Source organism: Schistocerca piceifrons, chromosome 1 (assembly GCF_021461385.2).
Source record: "Schistocerca piceifrons isolate TAMUIC-IGC-003096 chromosome 1, iqSchPice1.1, whole genome shotgun sequence".
Lineage (NCBI taxonomy): Eukaryota > Metazoa > Arthropoda > Insecta > Orthoptera > Acrididae > Schistocerca > Schistocerca piceifrons.
In genome coordinates this window covers 1,246,414,018-1,246,431,122 of record NC_060138.1, presented here as the reverse complement: position 1 = coordinate 1,246,431,122, position 17,105 = coordinate 1,246,414,018, and the positions used below count along the sequence as shown (strand labels likewise).

The window sequence follows — 17,105 nt, the reverse complement described above, 5'->3', positions numbered from 1 at the left end:
TTCATTACCTGGACTCACCATGAAGACACCTTATCATTCCTCCACAAACTCAGTACATTCCCCATCATCTGCTTCACCTGATCCTGCTCAATCCATCTTGCTGAGTTGGCCTGTCAACATCTTAACACTTCTGCTATTCAGTGACTTGTCTCCTTCGTTCCTACATTATTTATACATATTGATGTTATTCACCACTTTACATGTTAATTATGAACATTAAAATGCACATCTTTCACAATAACATCTGTGTTAACTGAGGTTTTTGAACACGTGCACCATAGTCAGTGCTTACAACTGCAGCTGATACTTAACCAGTGCAAAGTGTCTAACTTAAATTAGTTTCACGGCTGAGAATATGTGTTTGTACATGCAACAAATTCTCAGACAGGTGAGGGAAATCAGTCACATTACCTAAAAAGAAACAACCCGACATTCAAATTACACGATTTAGAGAAAATCTAAATCTGGATGGCTGGACAGGGATTTGAATCAGTGTCCTTCAAAATAGCTGTCCAGTGTCTTGTCAATGCACCATCTTGCTCGGCTGAATGTATTAGAACGATAGTAATTACGAGATCAGAGATTATGAATCGCAGGACGGTGACTGCATTCTTGGGAATGACAGTGTGGAAGTAGGACTTTCAAATCTGTTCTTGACACTGCAGAATCAGAAAACACAGCCAATGATGGTACTGAAGTTGATGACAAAGAGCCTGCACTGTCAAAAACAAACAAATCAGCTGAGACTTGACATAAAGAACAGCATAATATTCAGCATTAACTATTTACAAAACAAGAACATATGGCTATTCACTTTATTAGAAATATAAAAACTGTTTTCTTTAGGCTTCTGCTTACAGATGATGTACTTCAATTTGTAGTTGATAAGACAAGCAAATGCAGTGAATATGCTTCTGAGTAATATTACAGTGTTCGGGTATACGATTTGTAACTGGAAATATACAAGTTTAGAAGAAATACTTTCTTCTTCAGAAATTTGTTACATTGTCAATAATCCAATGCCAAGACACCCAAAACCAGATGAAAGATTAGACAAGGAACAATCTTTACTAAATTATTTCAATAACAAACTGTGTCAAATTTATTACCCATGAATAGAGGTATCTTTCTATGGAATGATTATTTTGAGAGAGATACTGTCAAATAAACAATAGATAGGATGATTCAGGAGAAGTCACATAATTTGTGAGGCGATTCTGCATGCGAAAATAAACTGAAAAAGTCCTATGCATTTGTGTGTGATTTTCAGTTGTTACAGAGCTGGGCCTTCGTTGTACCTGTCTGCAACCCAACATGTCTTCTTTATGGTGAGTAGCAATCTATTTTTTTCCTTATATTGTTGATATTCCCACCTGGAGTTTCTGCTGTTTGTAATGGGACTAAGTTCTACTGACAGAGAAATTGCAACCTCATCCTATCCATTTTGTTCGACTCAGTACTCTGACACTGGAAATCCATATATAATATTCTTCACAAGCAGTAACAGTGCTTCCACTACAAAACCAACAAAACAAATACTATACTGGTATATTCAGAATGTGTAACGTGTGTCACACTGTTTGAAACATTTTTATTACCACAGAAAGACAATTTCAACTGCAATATTGTTCCGAGTTTGAGGTCTCTTCCAGACTTAGGTTGCTAGTCTCGGAACAGTATGTATAAACTCCTAGCAACTGTATTGCAACTGAAATATTACACATATGTACATGACTTTTTTTAAAAGAAAAAAAAAACCTAAAATACTCAGTATTTACTCAGAAACACACTGTATACGTAAATTAACTTCTTTTACAAAGAGTATTCAACCATTTTTTATTTAAATTGGAAATTCAGAAATAAGTAACGTACAACACAGACTTCCTGAAATGTATGAAACAGAATTAAATCAGAATGTGTAACTTCTGAATTAATACTCTTGACTAGCTCTTGTAGTAAAAATCACTGATGGTGTTTGTTATCATCATCTTAATTACATAAAAACACTAAAGCAGTCTCATAGGTAGCAGAAAGGTACAAAATTCAGTGATCACCTTAATCACCAATGTTAACAACACATAAAATTATAAACAATTCCATCCTTTTCAAAAAATATATGTATCACAGGTTACAAACACAATTGTCATTTCTGTTGCCACATGACATTTTCATTGCAAATTATTACACAAAACCATTCACCCAAACCAGTTAAAATGCCTTCTTAGTTCGCTGAGGTAGTATAGAATCCTTCGCATAATTGAAGAATGACAATAGTCCATATTTCTTTCCTTTCCTTGAAAAGTAGTTGGTAACCACATCACTGTCATCTGCAATCAAAGAAGAGAAACTATTACTACTTAAAGACATGTAATAGATGTTCTCTTATGCCACAAACTTAAAAAAGGAAATGAATAGTATGGGCAAAACCACTGCACCACAATAAAGTCAATTTCATTGTGTGAACTCCTTTGTCCACTGTCCATGAGAATAAGCAAGTAAAAAAAAAAAAGTTGAATTTTTGTATGACTGATCACCACAGCCTTAACTGAACATGAGATTTACATTGGCTCCAGTCTCTGTGTTAACTCCTGTTTTCAGCTGCATTCCTCATTCTCAAGTTCAAATTCTGAATGTCTTACAAAATGTCTTCTTACTTAACCCTTCATTTACAGAGATGAATCAAATAGTAATATACAGAAATAATTTCATTAGTCACTTAATATCTTCAACAGACCCAAAAACATAAACAGATCGAAAAAGAAAGTGTTACGCCATGATCACCTAGACTGAATGTTACCCAACTATTACTTCAGTATTTCAGTGCCTGGGGGATATGTTGATCACAAATTCAGCCTTGAGCAAGCTTATTTTCAGTACAGACAAAGCCAATTCTGGTGAGAGCACATGACAGAAATTTTGTGTGTGTGTGTGTGTGTGTGTGTGTGTGTGTGTGTGTGTGTGTGTGTGTGTGTGTGTGTGTGTGTGTGTAAAACATTACTGGAAGTTTTAAAATAGAAATCACAACACAATAAGACCACAGGATGTCCACATGTAGCCTACAGCCATCTTTTGAACTTTGAGAAAGGTTGAATCATTGGCATGAAAGACATGCTGGAATCATACTGAGATAGTAGGATGTGGCTCAATAATTCCAGAATAAGTGGTGATGAGATGGTCTCAGGAGAGCTGTGTGGCGAGAAGAGATGGCACAGTTTCTTCCCGAAGGACTACACTACATGATTGTATGTCTGTTTACTGACTCCGATGAACAGATATATGACAACAGCTGATATATGGGAAGAAGTTACAGGCACAGTGTCATCACAAACCATCAAGAACAGATTACTTACTTCCAACAACCTGGTCCCAACAGTTTGTGGTCACCTGTACACTCTACCTGGATTTTAGCTGTTGTCTTCCCTCTATTTTTGTCTAGTCTGAGGCCTCTAGATGTCATGCACCATCAAACACTGTGCACCATACCACAGACAACACAGACTTGCATGGTGTAGGGTCAACTGAGACATTAAGTGGCTTTCTGCGGTGTCCAGTGACAAGTCTCACTTCTGTCTGTGGTGGTCAGATTGACACCAAAGTATTTGTAGACAACCTGATGAAAGGTCATAGGATGCAATGATTCTCGGGACTCATACCTCTGCAATTCCTGTAATTAAGGTGTTGGAGGTTACTGTATATGTTAACAGGTACTGATATGGTAATTGTTCAAAAGAGGCTGAATGTGTGCCAGTGCGTGACAAGAATGGTAAACTCTTGTAGTCATGTACTTTATGACCAGGGTAGCAAATGGCATATTTCAGCAGGATAGTGAAAACGTCACACTATAGTTTGTTAATAAAGACCTTGAGAAAGGTACAGATCTTAGAGTGGTCTGCCCAGTTCCCGGATTTGTTACACTTAGAGGACGTTAGCGATATGATGGGAAGACACATACTTTCATTCCAGCCTCCGGCCAGAAACCTTCTTTAACTGACACAGCATGTGTTTCAGGCAGAGCAATGAATTTGTCAAAATGACATGTGGAGATTGCTTGTTTGCATACCGGAACAAATACAAGAATGTATTGATGCCAATGGGGGTACACCACATACTGATACTGGTGATGAGACCTCAGTTCTGAATGGAACAAAATTTTAAGTATTTGTACCAATATGTGATGGACATCTCTACAAAGGCTGGTCAATACCAGACTTGTGCTTCATGGCATAATATTTTCCATTTCCATCAGTGTATAAACTGATATTAATTTCCCTGGCTATTTTTCAGCACATGCTCCAAGTTTCTTGGCACATATCTCTTAGTGGTGCATAACTTTCAAACTCCATCAGCTGTGTATATAGTCATTTGCACACAATCTTTACAGACTGTGTCACTGTGAATTTTTTTGGAGGTGGGGATGAGAAATACTTCCACACTGTAAAGACTGCTTTGTTTCGGACGTGTAATGCTTTCTCTCAAACCACATTAACTGAAAGAAACTGAAGTATTTTCAAAAGAACTATTAAAAATGTCAATGGACTTTAATATTTCCAACATCAGATAGCAACACCATCCATGCTCTTGAGGTAGGAGCATCAAGCATGTGTGAAAAACATCACAAAATGTAACAATGAATAAATTGTGAATATGAGATATTGTTGTACATGAAAGGACAAGCTGAGAATATACAATCTTTTGCAACACAGAATATGCTCAAGGAGAACAGCTGAGAAAAGTGAAGAGATGGATCCTCCTCAGTCCTTATGTAGCATATACACTACATCCAACTTTCATTTATTTCCTTGCTTGTGATTGCAGCATATACTTTACACCATGTGCTTTTGTGTACATCATTTGCTTTCATTCCTCCATGTTTCCAGTAGGTTGCAGCACCTGCTTGAAGGAAGTTGTTTATCATATTGTCAGCATGTCTTCAAAAAAAAGGGTAATTTGTGTTTGTTTTCAGCAATTTTGGACTGAATATGTTTACAATAAGCTGCAACATGCTAATATAATCTACACTTTCAAAAATGCAACTGTTTATTTCATCACAATAAAACAACACATTTTATCGGTGTAGCATTACGGTGTCTACATTCGGCAATGACATATACTTCCACATTCCAGCGACATCGTTTTCGTAATTTTTAGGTTTTTAGTACCGAGTTTTCCGAGAGCTGCACATATCTCAGTTATTTTGACATAAATTGTATTCACTTTGAACATGTCCTAAAATTCTGAAACATACCTTCTTTAAAATTTTGTATTTTTGTCTTTATTTTGTCCCACATAATGCATTGACCATATACTGAATGAAAGTATGCTAGCAGTCCCTTTTGCCAGTCAACATAATGAGAGAGATTTCTATGCACAAGGCAAGCAGAACTGCGACTCTGGTTCAGTTATCCACATACTAGTGCCATCTCTGCTTGATTGAACGATTGCTACCAGCAGCATCTAAAATGGGAACTGGGTAAAGCTATGTGTTAATATCTGCAGTCATTTTACTTGGTGGTTACTTACATGCTTATTACCTTGTAGCTAAGTGAATAGAGCTGCAAAAGACAAGTAACAGTTACTGTTACCTCCAAGATAAACCTTAAACTCTTTTTTTATATGATCGATCTTCATCGGAATCACTCAGAAAGCAGAGGATGTCAAAATATCACAAACCTGGCTTACGTATTTTATCATACTCAGTGCCTGTTTGAGTAGATTTTGTTACTTATCTCTTTTTAATAAATAGTTTGAAACAATTTTTTTAAATTATTGTTTCCGTATAGGGTGTAGGATCAACTGATCTTAATTTCCCTATTAAAGAATTACAAGTAGCTGCCTTCTTATCTCTATCGCTGTATCCATTACTCTTAATCTTCCACGAACATGTAATTCATGAGCATTTCAGTAACTTCAGCAATGAACTCTCCAGGGTAATTATATGAATCTGCCATTTTGAAATTCACTGCACAAACGCAGACAAGAAACACTAGACTGAACGAACAGCTGATTCAAACACCTGACTCAAACACATTTCGCCTGGCAGATTTGTGGCACTCTACTGCCCATCCACTACAATTTATTACCGTAGATGTGGTTGGTACCCATAAATTTGAGCAATTTTGCTCAAACCTCCAACTCCAACTTCCAGGTTTACATGTATCTCATATATGCACACATCTCCTGTTCACATCCAATGATCTGTCTGTGCAGATGTGATGTGCACAGACAGATTGTTGCATGAGGATGCTGGTGTGAGTTATGACTTAAGAGTGAGTGAGTGAGTGAGAGAGAGAGAGGGAGAGGGGGAGAGAGAGAGAGAGAGAGAGAGAGAGAGAGAGAGAGAGAGAGAGAGTGTGTGTGTGTGTGTGTGTGTGTGTGTGTGTGTGTGTGTGTGTGTGTGTGTGTGCGCGCGCGCACCGTAGGGGGGAGGGGGGGGGTGAGCAATGTTGCAGGTCATTTTTGACGATGTGGCTGGGTGAATTGCCTTGGTGGAAGTTTCAGGATTCAGGAACTACTGAAGTATGGTCCGAAGAGCACAAATTCCTCACACATTCTTTTTTTTCAGCCTTTTGAGCACTTCCACATAACAGGCAGGGCGGGTCCAGCAGGCACAAACTCACGGTCGATGGTACCACCAGCATTGGACAAAAAATGAGCACTGCTTTCAGTTTGGATCTCTACATGCATGCCTTCTTGGGGCACGGTGATAATGAGGTGCATCACTCAGAGCTCTGTATCTTTGCCTCAGTGTTGTATCCAAACCCTATGTCTTAGTTCCTATAACACTGTACAAAAACTTAACATCATTTTTACAGAATTCAGGAAGTTCTTTACAAAAAGGCACTTGGTTGGACTTTGTGGTATTCACTAAAGATTTTCAGGACTAGTTTTGTAACACATTTCCTTCATCTGTAATTGTTTGGTTCCAATATTGTGGAAAATGGTTTTGGGTATATCCAGAGTCAGAGCTATCAGAGAACGCTTATGCTAGGGCCTATGTTCAACGGTCCATTCACACAAATCACACTACCCTCAACTTTCAACATTAAAAGGTCTCCAGACCATGTTTCTTCATCAATGTCACCTCAGCCTTCCAAAAACGCCTTGGGCCACAAAACACCTGCATTTTTTACATGTATTTATTCCCAAATGCCTGCTTAATTGTTGAAAATGTTTTCGCAGTGGACTTCCCAAGTTTCAAGCAGAATCTGACCGAAGACCTTTGTTCAAGTGAACACTGCATCGCGGCTGGTGCAAGATCACCAAACAGAGGTTCACGTAAGGGCACGGGTTGAGTCTCCGGGAGCTCAGAGGAAACTAGTGTTGTTTGCATTGAGAAGCTAACAATCCCCACAAACTAGCCCATTGGGTTGGTCGGGCTCCAACCAACAGTAGCATCAGAATAGAACCAGCAACATTACTTACTAAACAAAACTTTTACACACCCTTTCAATGTTACTATTAAAATGTACTTCTGTATGCAAACAAATCTGTGTAATTTGTGATAACTGTTGGTGTTTGTTAAGAGTATACAAAGAGAGGTATTTTATCATATACTGTGTAATTCAAAGCTACAAATGTCAGCTACTTTTCTCTGCATCGAGTTTGTCAATGGCCTCACTGTAAAATTCTGCCACCTGTGAGCTAATCCAAGCTTTGACACTCTCCTTTAACTCACAGTCTCTTTGAACTGCTGTCACCCTATCCATTTCTTCATCTTTAGAAATAGGTGACAGTTACTGGGTAACAAATCAGAAGATGGAAGATGATCAAACAATTCCCAGTTAAAACTGTTAAACAATGTTTTTGAATGTGTGGCATTATGTGGTCTACCATTATTTTAAACGAACCAAGACCAGAACTCTGACAGCCAATGCGTTTTGTTCTGGATGACCCTACTGAGCTCTTTTAGGGTTTCACAGTAAATTTCAGAGTTCACTGTAGTATCTCTTTCCCAAACTTCAACAATGAGTACTTCCTTTCTGCTCCATAAAACAGCTGTCACCGGATTCGGCACAGAAAATCTTTGGCACTACTTCAGAGACTTACACACCACAATAGTTTTGCTCCACTAAATTTTTTTTTGTCTCCATGTTGATGCATGCAACCCATGTTTCACAATGTGATTGAGAAATTAGTCTCCTTTGGTATTGAACCACATCAGGAAAATTAATGCGGCTTCCAACCCTTTCATTTTATGGGCATCATTTTAAATTTTGGGACCCATTTGGCACAACATTTGTGATAACTGTGTTCACACAACAATGTCTACAATACCTGCATACAGAAAACACATTACAGCATATAATTTAGAAAGATGACCAGTATTTTCAATAACAATGGCCATTCTGATTTACAGTTACAGCACAAACAGCAATTTCCACTCCTCATCACAGCAGAGAGCACTGGAACTTATGTTCCAAACAACCCTCTTAGTTAACGGTATGGAACAAAAAAATGTTTGAAACAGTGGTTGCAGAGTTCTCAAATTAGAACAAGGAACAGACTAGAGTAATAAATTTCTGCAAAACTGATTGAAATTTTCAATCTGCAGCTGAGTGTGCACTGATATGAAACTTCCTGGGAGATTAAAACTGTCTGGTGGACAGAGACTTGAACTCAGGACCTTTGCTTTTGCGGGAAAGTGCTCTACCAATTGAGCTACTCAAGGATGAGTCACGACACGCCCTCACAGCTTCAATTCTGCCAGTACCTCGTCTCCTACCTTCCAAACTTCACAAAAGCTCTCCTCCTAACCTGCAGAACTAGCACTCCATGAGCTTCTGTGAAGTTGGGAAGGTAGGGGACACGGTACTGGCAGAACTGAAGCTGTGAGGATGGGTCATAAGTCATCCTTAGGTAGCTCAATTGGTAGAGCACTTGCCTGCAGAAGGCCAAGGTCCTGAGTTTGAGTCCAGGTCCAGCACACAGTTTTAATCTGCCAGGAAGTTTTGTTTCTGCAAAACTGCTAAAATCTGCAACATGTTTGTACTGAATGTATTGTAGAACTGACCAAAGTAATACTGTGAACACTTAAGTGTACTTCACTTTTGTGGTCTATAGAGGTGACTGCATTTACTAATCTTGTGATTTTATTATCTCAAAAAATCCATGTGATGTATGTGTTTTATACCTGCATCAGTCCTAAATGTATTTCCTTAGTGTTTCATTAACCTAAACTCAAAAATAGCTGTTAACTCCACAAAGGTTTAATGGTGCAGATTGACAGTAGAAGACCAAAGATATTATGACCACTACATAGCCATTCTCTGGACCACTAGACAGCCATTCTCTGCGTTGAAGTAAGGATTTTCATAACCCAAACTGCAACATTCATTAAAGCTAAGCTAGATTCTTGGCAACATTTTAAAGGTACGACAAATTACAATTATAAACTTGGAATCAGTGCATTTAAGTACTGGTTCAAACCAAAGAATTGCAAACATATGAAAAAGGTATGGTTGCAAAGAGTTAGCTCTTGCAGCTAGTTATTGTGATACTTATTTTCTTGCCATAGTGAAAGGGATCCATTTGCTTACACTATATGCAAATGGGTAGTAATTTGTGCCTCTCATAATACTCTTTTGGTCTATTTTTTATGTTTGCTGATTGTTTGTATAGTTTCTCAGCATGACATGTATAGATTTTCAGTGTCAGACAAACCCTGTAGTTTTGAGTGTGTTTACATGCAAGGAAAACAATTTTCTAACTTGACAAATGGCTGCAACAACATGAAGGGATGCTAACAGTACATTAAGGAGCACAAGCAACTGTGAAACTGATTTCAAGATTTTTTGTTTTTTACTTACCAAGAAGTGGTCTTGTTTCTGCCACTGTAGGGAGAACATTTTCGTTTGCAGACAGTGAGACGAATAATGCAAATGGAACTAGCCATAGGCATAATGTAAAATATGAAAGTACCTGAAAAGACATTCACAAGCATGAGAACAAACTCTGGCAATTTTAATTGTTATAAAACTAAATAAGGAAAAGGAACTGTGTGCTAGTGAGAACAATACGTAACTGTACCTATTCCACAAAACAGAAATTTTAATGAAGTAGAGTCCCATTAATCTGAACTAATTGGGACTGGACCTTGTTCGGATCACCGATTTGTTCGCATTAGTCGGAATTACGGTGACAAGTTTCTAGAATGAAGTATACCATGCAGATAAGTAGGTACACAATGGTAACAAACGGGAACAAGTGTGGGAACAATGGCTCACTATCACTCCCTACCCTTGTTGTTGTGCATTGTTGAGACCTTTGTAGTGTCCGAGGTCAGTACACAGCCAATCGGCTCGCAAAGTGCTTGGTTATGTTAATTACCTATTGCTGGCATGCATAACAGTTGTACTGTATTCGTTCAGGTGTAGTGTTGTACATATTTTCATCACGAGTAAATAGAAACATACAATGTTAACTCTCAAAGAAAAACTGAATGCTTTGAAGCTGACAGACAATGGTGAGAATGTACCTAAACTGGCAATGATTGGAAGAAGAACCGAGTGAAGCTTGAACAGTCCTGTGCAATGTCTTCGGGAAAAACACTCGAAATTCGGCAGACTTTGAAACAGTCCCAGTACGACAAAGTGGATGAAGCTCTTATCCTTTGGTTTACGCAGGAAAAAGAAAGGGGAACTCCTTTGAGTGGAGCACTCGTTCAGAAGAAGACTGCTTACCTGAACAAGTTAACGAATGGTGATGAGTCTTTTAGTGCAAGTACAAGTTGGTTGGACAGATTCAAAAAACATCATGGAATCTCTCAGGTAACAATTACTGGAGAGAAGCTTTTTTCTGACCACGATGCAGCGAAGGAATATTTGGGCAAGTTTGAAAAAATGATAAGAGAGGGAAAGTATTTTCCCCACCAAATTTATAATGCTAAAGAGACTGGCCTTAATTTTAGGCCACTGCCAGCCAAAAGCCTGGCATCTAAAGCAAAGGACCATGTTCTTGGTTTTAAAATGTGCAAAGATCCTGCGAGTTTATTAGCATGCAGCAACGCTGCTGGTAATCACAAGCTGCCTTTAATGCTGATCAAGAAATCTGCTAGGCTCAGGCTGCAACATGAAGTCCCTGCCCATATATTATCGCAACCAGAAAAAAAGTATGGATTGATAGTAAGCTGTTCAAAGAATGGTTTTATGGCCAGTTTGTTCCCTCTGTTCAACAATTTTCTAAGGAAAATCATTTGTTTCCTCATGCAATCCTTTTGATTGGTAACGCGCCACCTCACCCCAGCACTAAGGAATTATGTGATGGAGAAATTGTGGCGAAGTTTTTGCCACTGAATGTTACACCACTTCTACAGCCGATGGACCAGATTGTACTGCAAACATTAAAACTAATTTATAGAAAACAATTTTTAAGAATGCTGATCCAAGGTGATAGCATTTCTTTAGTGCACGAAATAAAAAAGATCAATGTGAAGGATGTTGTTTATTGGGCGGCTGAGGCATGGTAGAATATTTCAGAAAATACTCTGAGAAAATCATGGAGACAACTGTGGACAACCTAGTTGAAAATGAAGAGGAAAATCTACTACAAATGATACAGACAATCCTTGGATGTGAAGAAGCTAGTGAAGGAGACGTAGATGAGTGGATGGCAGCAGATGGCGCATGTGTGGAGAATCTTGCTGACACTGATTTAGTTGCTGCTGTGACTCAAGACCAGCAAGAAGTGGACTGCTGTGACGGAAGTGACAATGAGCCTGAAAGCAACAAAGGAGAGTTGGTGCCACACAGTGACGCAGCAGAAGCCCTTGACCTCATGCTACGTTATTTGGAGCAATGGCCCACTGCTACACCTGCTGATTCGATGTTTACGAGGCGATGGCTCAACTATGCGTCATATAACAGATTGTCTTCATTACATCAAAAAACAATGACTGAGTTTTTGTCATCTAAAAAGTAGGGATAAAATGTCCACTGTATGTTAGTAAGTTTGACAGCTTTTCTTTCACTGTTATGCAGTGCTTAAACCTAACGTTTTCTTGCCAATTTTTCTAATACATGTTTACTGTACTGTATAAATTAAAATAGTGTGTATGTACAGCAGTTTACTGCACAGTTTTCCACACTTAGACTAACACTTGTCATGTTCGGATTAACCGAACGTTCAGATTATCGGGACTCTGCTGTACTTATAAGCTTAACATTTATGAAGTTTAAGGAATGTGATCCATCAATGGCAGGTAGATGACCAGTGTTTAACAGGTGTTTTTTTTCTCTGATGGTTTTGAAAATATTTTCAAATTTCTTTCAGAGATTTTTAAGCAAAGCCAATCAAAAGAGTCCCTATATAATGATTAAGAAAATGACCAGTACCTAAATATGGCATATTGGTTCTCACTACAAACAAAATGTTGTTTCAATGAGTGTTTGCACTAGCAGCAGCAGCAGCAGAGGAAAGCTGATGCAAGAGACACATGCAGTACTGCATTGTCTTCATATTATTGTCGTAAGACACCTTGTAACAAATGTTGCTGCCAACAATAAATAGCTTCATTATTAACGAATAATGTGAAACCAAATACTGCATTACATAAAATAAGGTAAAGGCAACACCTACAGCAGACTGATGTGTGCACTCTAGCTTTCAAGCCATCGCCCTTTTTCTAGTAGATGTACACACATTCACATACATGCCCACACAGACACCCAAATGTACACTCCTATGGAGATGGGACCCGGATAAACTGAAAGAACCAGACGTTGTAGAGAGTTTCAGGGAGAGCATAAGGGAACAATTGACGGGAATGGGGGAAAGAAATACAGTAGAAGAAGAATGGGTAGCTCTGAGGGATGAAGTAGTGAAGGCAGCAGAGGATCAAGTAGGTAAAAAGACGAGGGCTAATAGAAATCCTTGGGTAACAGAAGAAATATTGAATTTAATTGATGAAAGGAGAAAATATAAAAATGCAGTAAATGAAGCAGGCAAAAAGGAATACAAACGTCTCAAAAATGAGATCGGCAGGAAGTGCAAAATGGCTAAGCAGGGATGGCTAGAGGACAAATGTAAGGATGTAGAGGCTTGTCTCACTAGGGGTAAGATAGATACTGCCTACAGGAAAATTAAAGAGACCTTTGGAGAGAAGGGAACCACTTGTATGAATATCAAGAGCTCAGATGGCAACCTAGTTCTAAGCAAAGAAGGGAAGGCAGAAAGGTGGAAGGAGTATATAGAGGGTTTATACAAGGGCGATGCACTTGAGGACAATATTATGGAAATGGAAGAGGATGTAGATGAAGACGAAATGGGAGATAAGATACTGCGTGAAGAGTTTGACAGAGCACTGAAAGACCTGAGTCGAAACAAGGCCCCGGGAGTAGACAACATTCCATTAGAACTACTGATGGCCTTGGGAGAGCCAGTCATGACAAAACTCTACCATCTGGTGAGCAAGATGTATGAGACAGGCGAAATACCCTCAGACTTCAAGAAGAATATAATTCCAATCCCAAAGAAAGCAGATGTTGACAGATGTGAAAATTACCGAACTATCAGTTTAATAAGTCACAGCTGCAAAATACTAACGCGAATTCTTTACAGACGAATGGAAAAACTGGTAGAAGCAGACCTCGGGGAAGATCAGTTTGGATTCCGTAGAAATGTTGGAACACGTGAGGCAATACTAACCTTACGACTTATCTTAGAAGAAAGATTAAGAAAAGGCAAACCTACGTTTCTAGCATTTGTAGACTTAGAGAAAGCTTTTGACAACGTTAACTGGAATACTCTCTTTCAAATTATGAAGGTGGCAGGGGTGAAATACAGGGAGCGAAAGGCTATTTACAATTTGTACAGAAACCAGATGGCAGTTATAAGAGTAGAGGGACTTGGAAGGGAAGCAGTGGTTGGGAAGGGAGTGAGACAGGGTTGTAGCCTCTCCCCGATGTTATTCAATCTGTATATTGAGCAAGCAGTAAAGGAAACAAAAGAAGAATTCGGTGTGGGTATTAAAATTCATGGAGAAGAAGTAAAAACTTTGAGGTTCGCCGATGACATTGTAATTCTGTCAGAGACAGCAAAGGACTTGGAAGAGCAGTTGAACGGAATGGACAGTGTCTTGAAAGGAGGATATAAGATGAACATCAACAAAAGCAAAACGAGGATAATGGAATGCAGTCAAATTAAGTCAGGTGATGCTGAGGGAATTAGATTAGGAAATGAGACACTTAAAGTAGTAAAGGGGTTTTGCTATTTGGAGAGCAAAATAACTGATGATGGTCGAAGTAGAGAGGATATAAAATGTAGACTGGCAATGGCAAGGAAAGCATTTCTGAAGAAGAGAAATTTGTTAACATCGAGTATAGATTTAAGTGTAAGGATGTCATTTCTGAAAGTATTTGTATGGAGTGTAGCCATGTATGAAAGTGAAACGTGGGCGATAAATAGTTTGGACAGGAAGAGAATACAAGCTTTTGAAATGTGGTGCTACAGAAGAATGCTGAAGATTAGATGGGTAGATCACATAACTAATGAGGAGGTATTGAATAGAATTGGGGAGAAGAGGAGTTTGTGGCACAATTTGACTAGAAGAAGGCATCAGTTGGTAGGACATGTTCTGAGGCATCAAGGGATCACCAATTAAATATTGGAGGGCAGTGTGGAGGGTAAAAGTCATAGGGAGACCAAAAGATGAATACACTAAGTAGATTTAGAAGGATGTTGGCTGCAGTACGTACTGGGAGATGAAGCAGCTTGCACATGATAGAGTAACATGGAGAGCTGCATCAAACCAGTCTCAGGACTGAAAACCACAACAACAACAACAGGGCAAAAGAACACAAAATCAGCAATTTTTATGAGATATTGCGAATTTGCAATTCTGCCATAAAAAGTGTTATAGCTCTGAGGACAGCAGTTTACTAATATTAGTAACTGACACTTATTGGATGTTAAAACTGCAACTCCTCTAGGACAATGTTAGTGTATAATCTGAAACTGACAGTTCATTTCCCGTGAAACGAACTTTGATGCGACAATTAAAATAGCTTCAAACTTAATAACAATAACAAAGAATATGACAAAAAAATGCCAAATTTGGCAAAATAAGCACCAAATTTGGATAAATAAACAACATCAACTTTGGCAAAAAGGTAACACCAAATTTGGCATAAAATTACAATGAATATGGCAAGAAAGTCAAACATGGCAAAAAGTGACACTGAATATGACTAAAAAAGAAAAAACTGCAAATTTGGTAAAACCGAATTTGCCAGAAAAAACCTAGCACAAAATCTGGCCTAAACTAGAACAAGATTTGTCAAAGAAGTAGCACAAAATTTGGCAAAAATTGCATCTACATCTACATGGTTACTCTCTTATCAGTGACACTCTCACCCCTACTGCATGATAACACAAAACGAGCTGCCCTCCTTTGCACTTTTTCGATACCCTGCGTCAATCCTACCTGGTAAGGATCCCATACCGCACAGCAATATTCCAGCGGAGGACAGACAAGTTTAATGTAGGCTGTCTCTTTAGTGGGTTTGTTGCATCTTCTAAGTGTTCTGTCATCAAAGCACAGTCTTTGTTTTGCCTTCCCCACAATATTATCTATGTGGTCTTTCCAATTTAAGTTACTCGTAATTGTAATTCCTAGGTATTTAATTGACAGCCCTTAGATTTGTGCGATTTATCATATACCTTAAATTTATTGGCGTTCTTTTAGAACCCAGATGGACGACCTCGCACTTTTTTATGTTTAGTGCCAAATGCCACTTTTTGCACTATACAGAAATTCTCTCTAGATCATTTTGTAATTGGAAGTGATCGTCTGACGATTTTACTAGATGGTAAATTACAGCATCATCTGCAAACAATCTAAGGGGGCCGCTCAGATTGTCACCTAGATCATTTATGTAAATCAGAAACAGCAGAGGGCCTACGACACCACTTTGCGGAATGCCAGATATCACTTCTGTTCTACTTTATGATTTACCGTCATTCACTACGAACTGTGATTTCTCTGAGAGGAAATCACAAGTCCAATCAACACAACTGAGACGACACTCCATATGCACACAATTTGGTTAACAGTCGCTTGTGAGGAACGGTATCAAAAGCCTTCTGGAAATCTAGCAATATGGAATTGATCTGAGATCCCTTGTCGACAGCACTCATTACTTCATTGGAACAAAGAGCTAGCTGTGTTGCACAAGAACGATATTTTCTGAATCCGTGTTGGTTATGTATCAATAAGCCTTTTCTTCAAGGTGATTCATAATGTTCGAGCACAGTATATGCTCCAAAATCCTACTGCAAATTGAGGTCAGTGATATGGGTATGTAATTCAATGGGTTACTCCTATTTCCTTTCTTGAATATTGGTGTGACCTGTGCTACTTTTCAGTCTTTAGGAACAGATCTCTCGTCAAGTGAGTGGTTGTGTATGATTGCTAAGAAAGGCGCTATTGTGTCTGCATACTCTGAAAGGAACCTGATTGGTATACCATCTGGACCAGAAGACTTGCCTTTCCTAAGTGATTCAAGTTGATTTGCAACACCTAAGATCTCTACTTTTATGTCACTCATGCTAACTGCTGTTCTGGTTTTGAATTCTGGAATATTTACTTTGTCTGCTTTCATGAGGGAATTACGGAAAACTGTATTCAGTAACTCCGCTTTAGTGGCACCATCATCGGTAACATTCCATCGCTATCATGCAGTGATGGTATTGGCTGTTTTTTTTTGCCACTGGTGTACTTTACATATGACCAGAATCTCTTTGGGGTTTCTACCATATTTTGAGACAATGTTTCATTGTGGAAACTATTAAAAGCATCTCGCATTGATGTCTGCACTAAATTTTGAGCTTCCATGAAACATAGCCAGTCTTGGGCATTTTGTGTTCTTCTGAATTTGGCTTGTTTTTTCCGTTGCTTCTGCAACAGTGTTCTGTCGTGTTTTGTATACCATGGTGGGTCAGTCCCGTCTCTTATTAACTTATGCGGTATGAATCTATCTATTGCTGTCAATACTATATCTTTGAATTTGAGCCATATTTGGTCTACACTTACATAATTAGCTTAGAAGGAATGGAGACTCACTCTTGGTAAGGCATCAACGAATTTTTATCTGCTGTTTTAAATAGATATA

General features: G+C 38.6%; 1 pseudogene; it reads right to left on the bottom strand.

Annotated features, from left to right (window-relative positions):
- Positions 1-1,576: 1,576 nt before the first annotated feature.
- Positions 1,577-17,105, bottom strand: part of LOC124803205 — a 58,255-nt pseudogene continuing 42,726 nt past the window's right edge.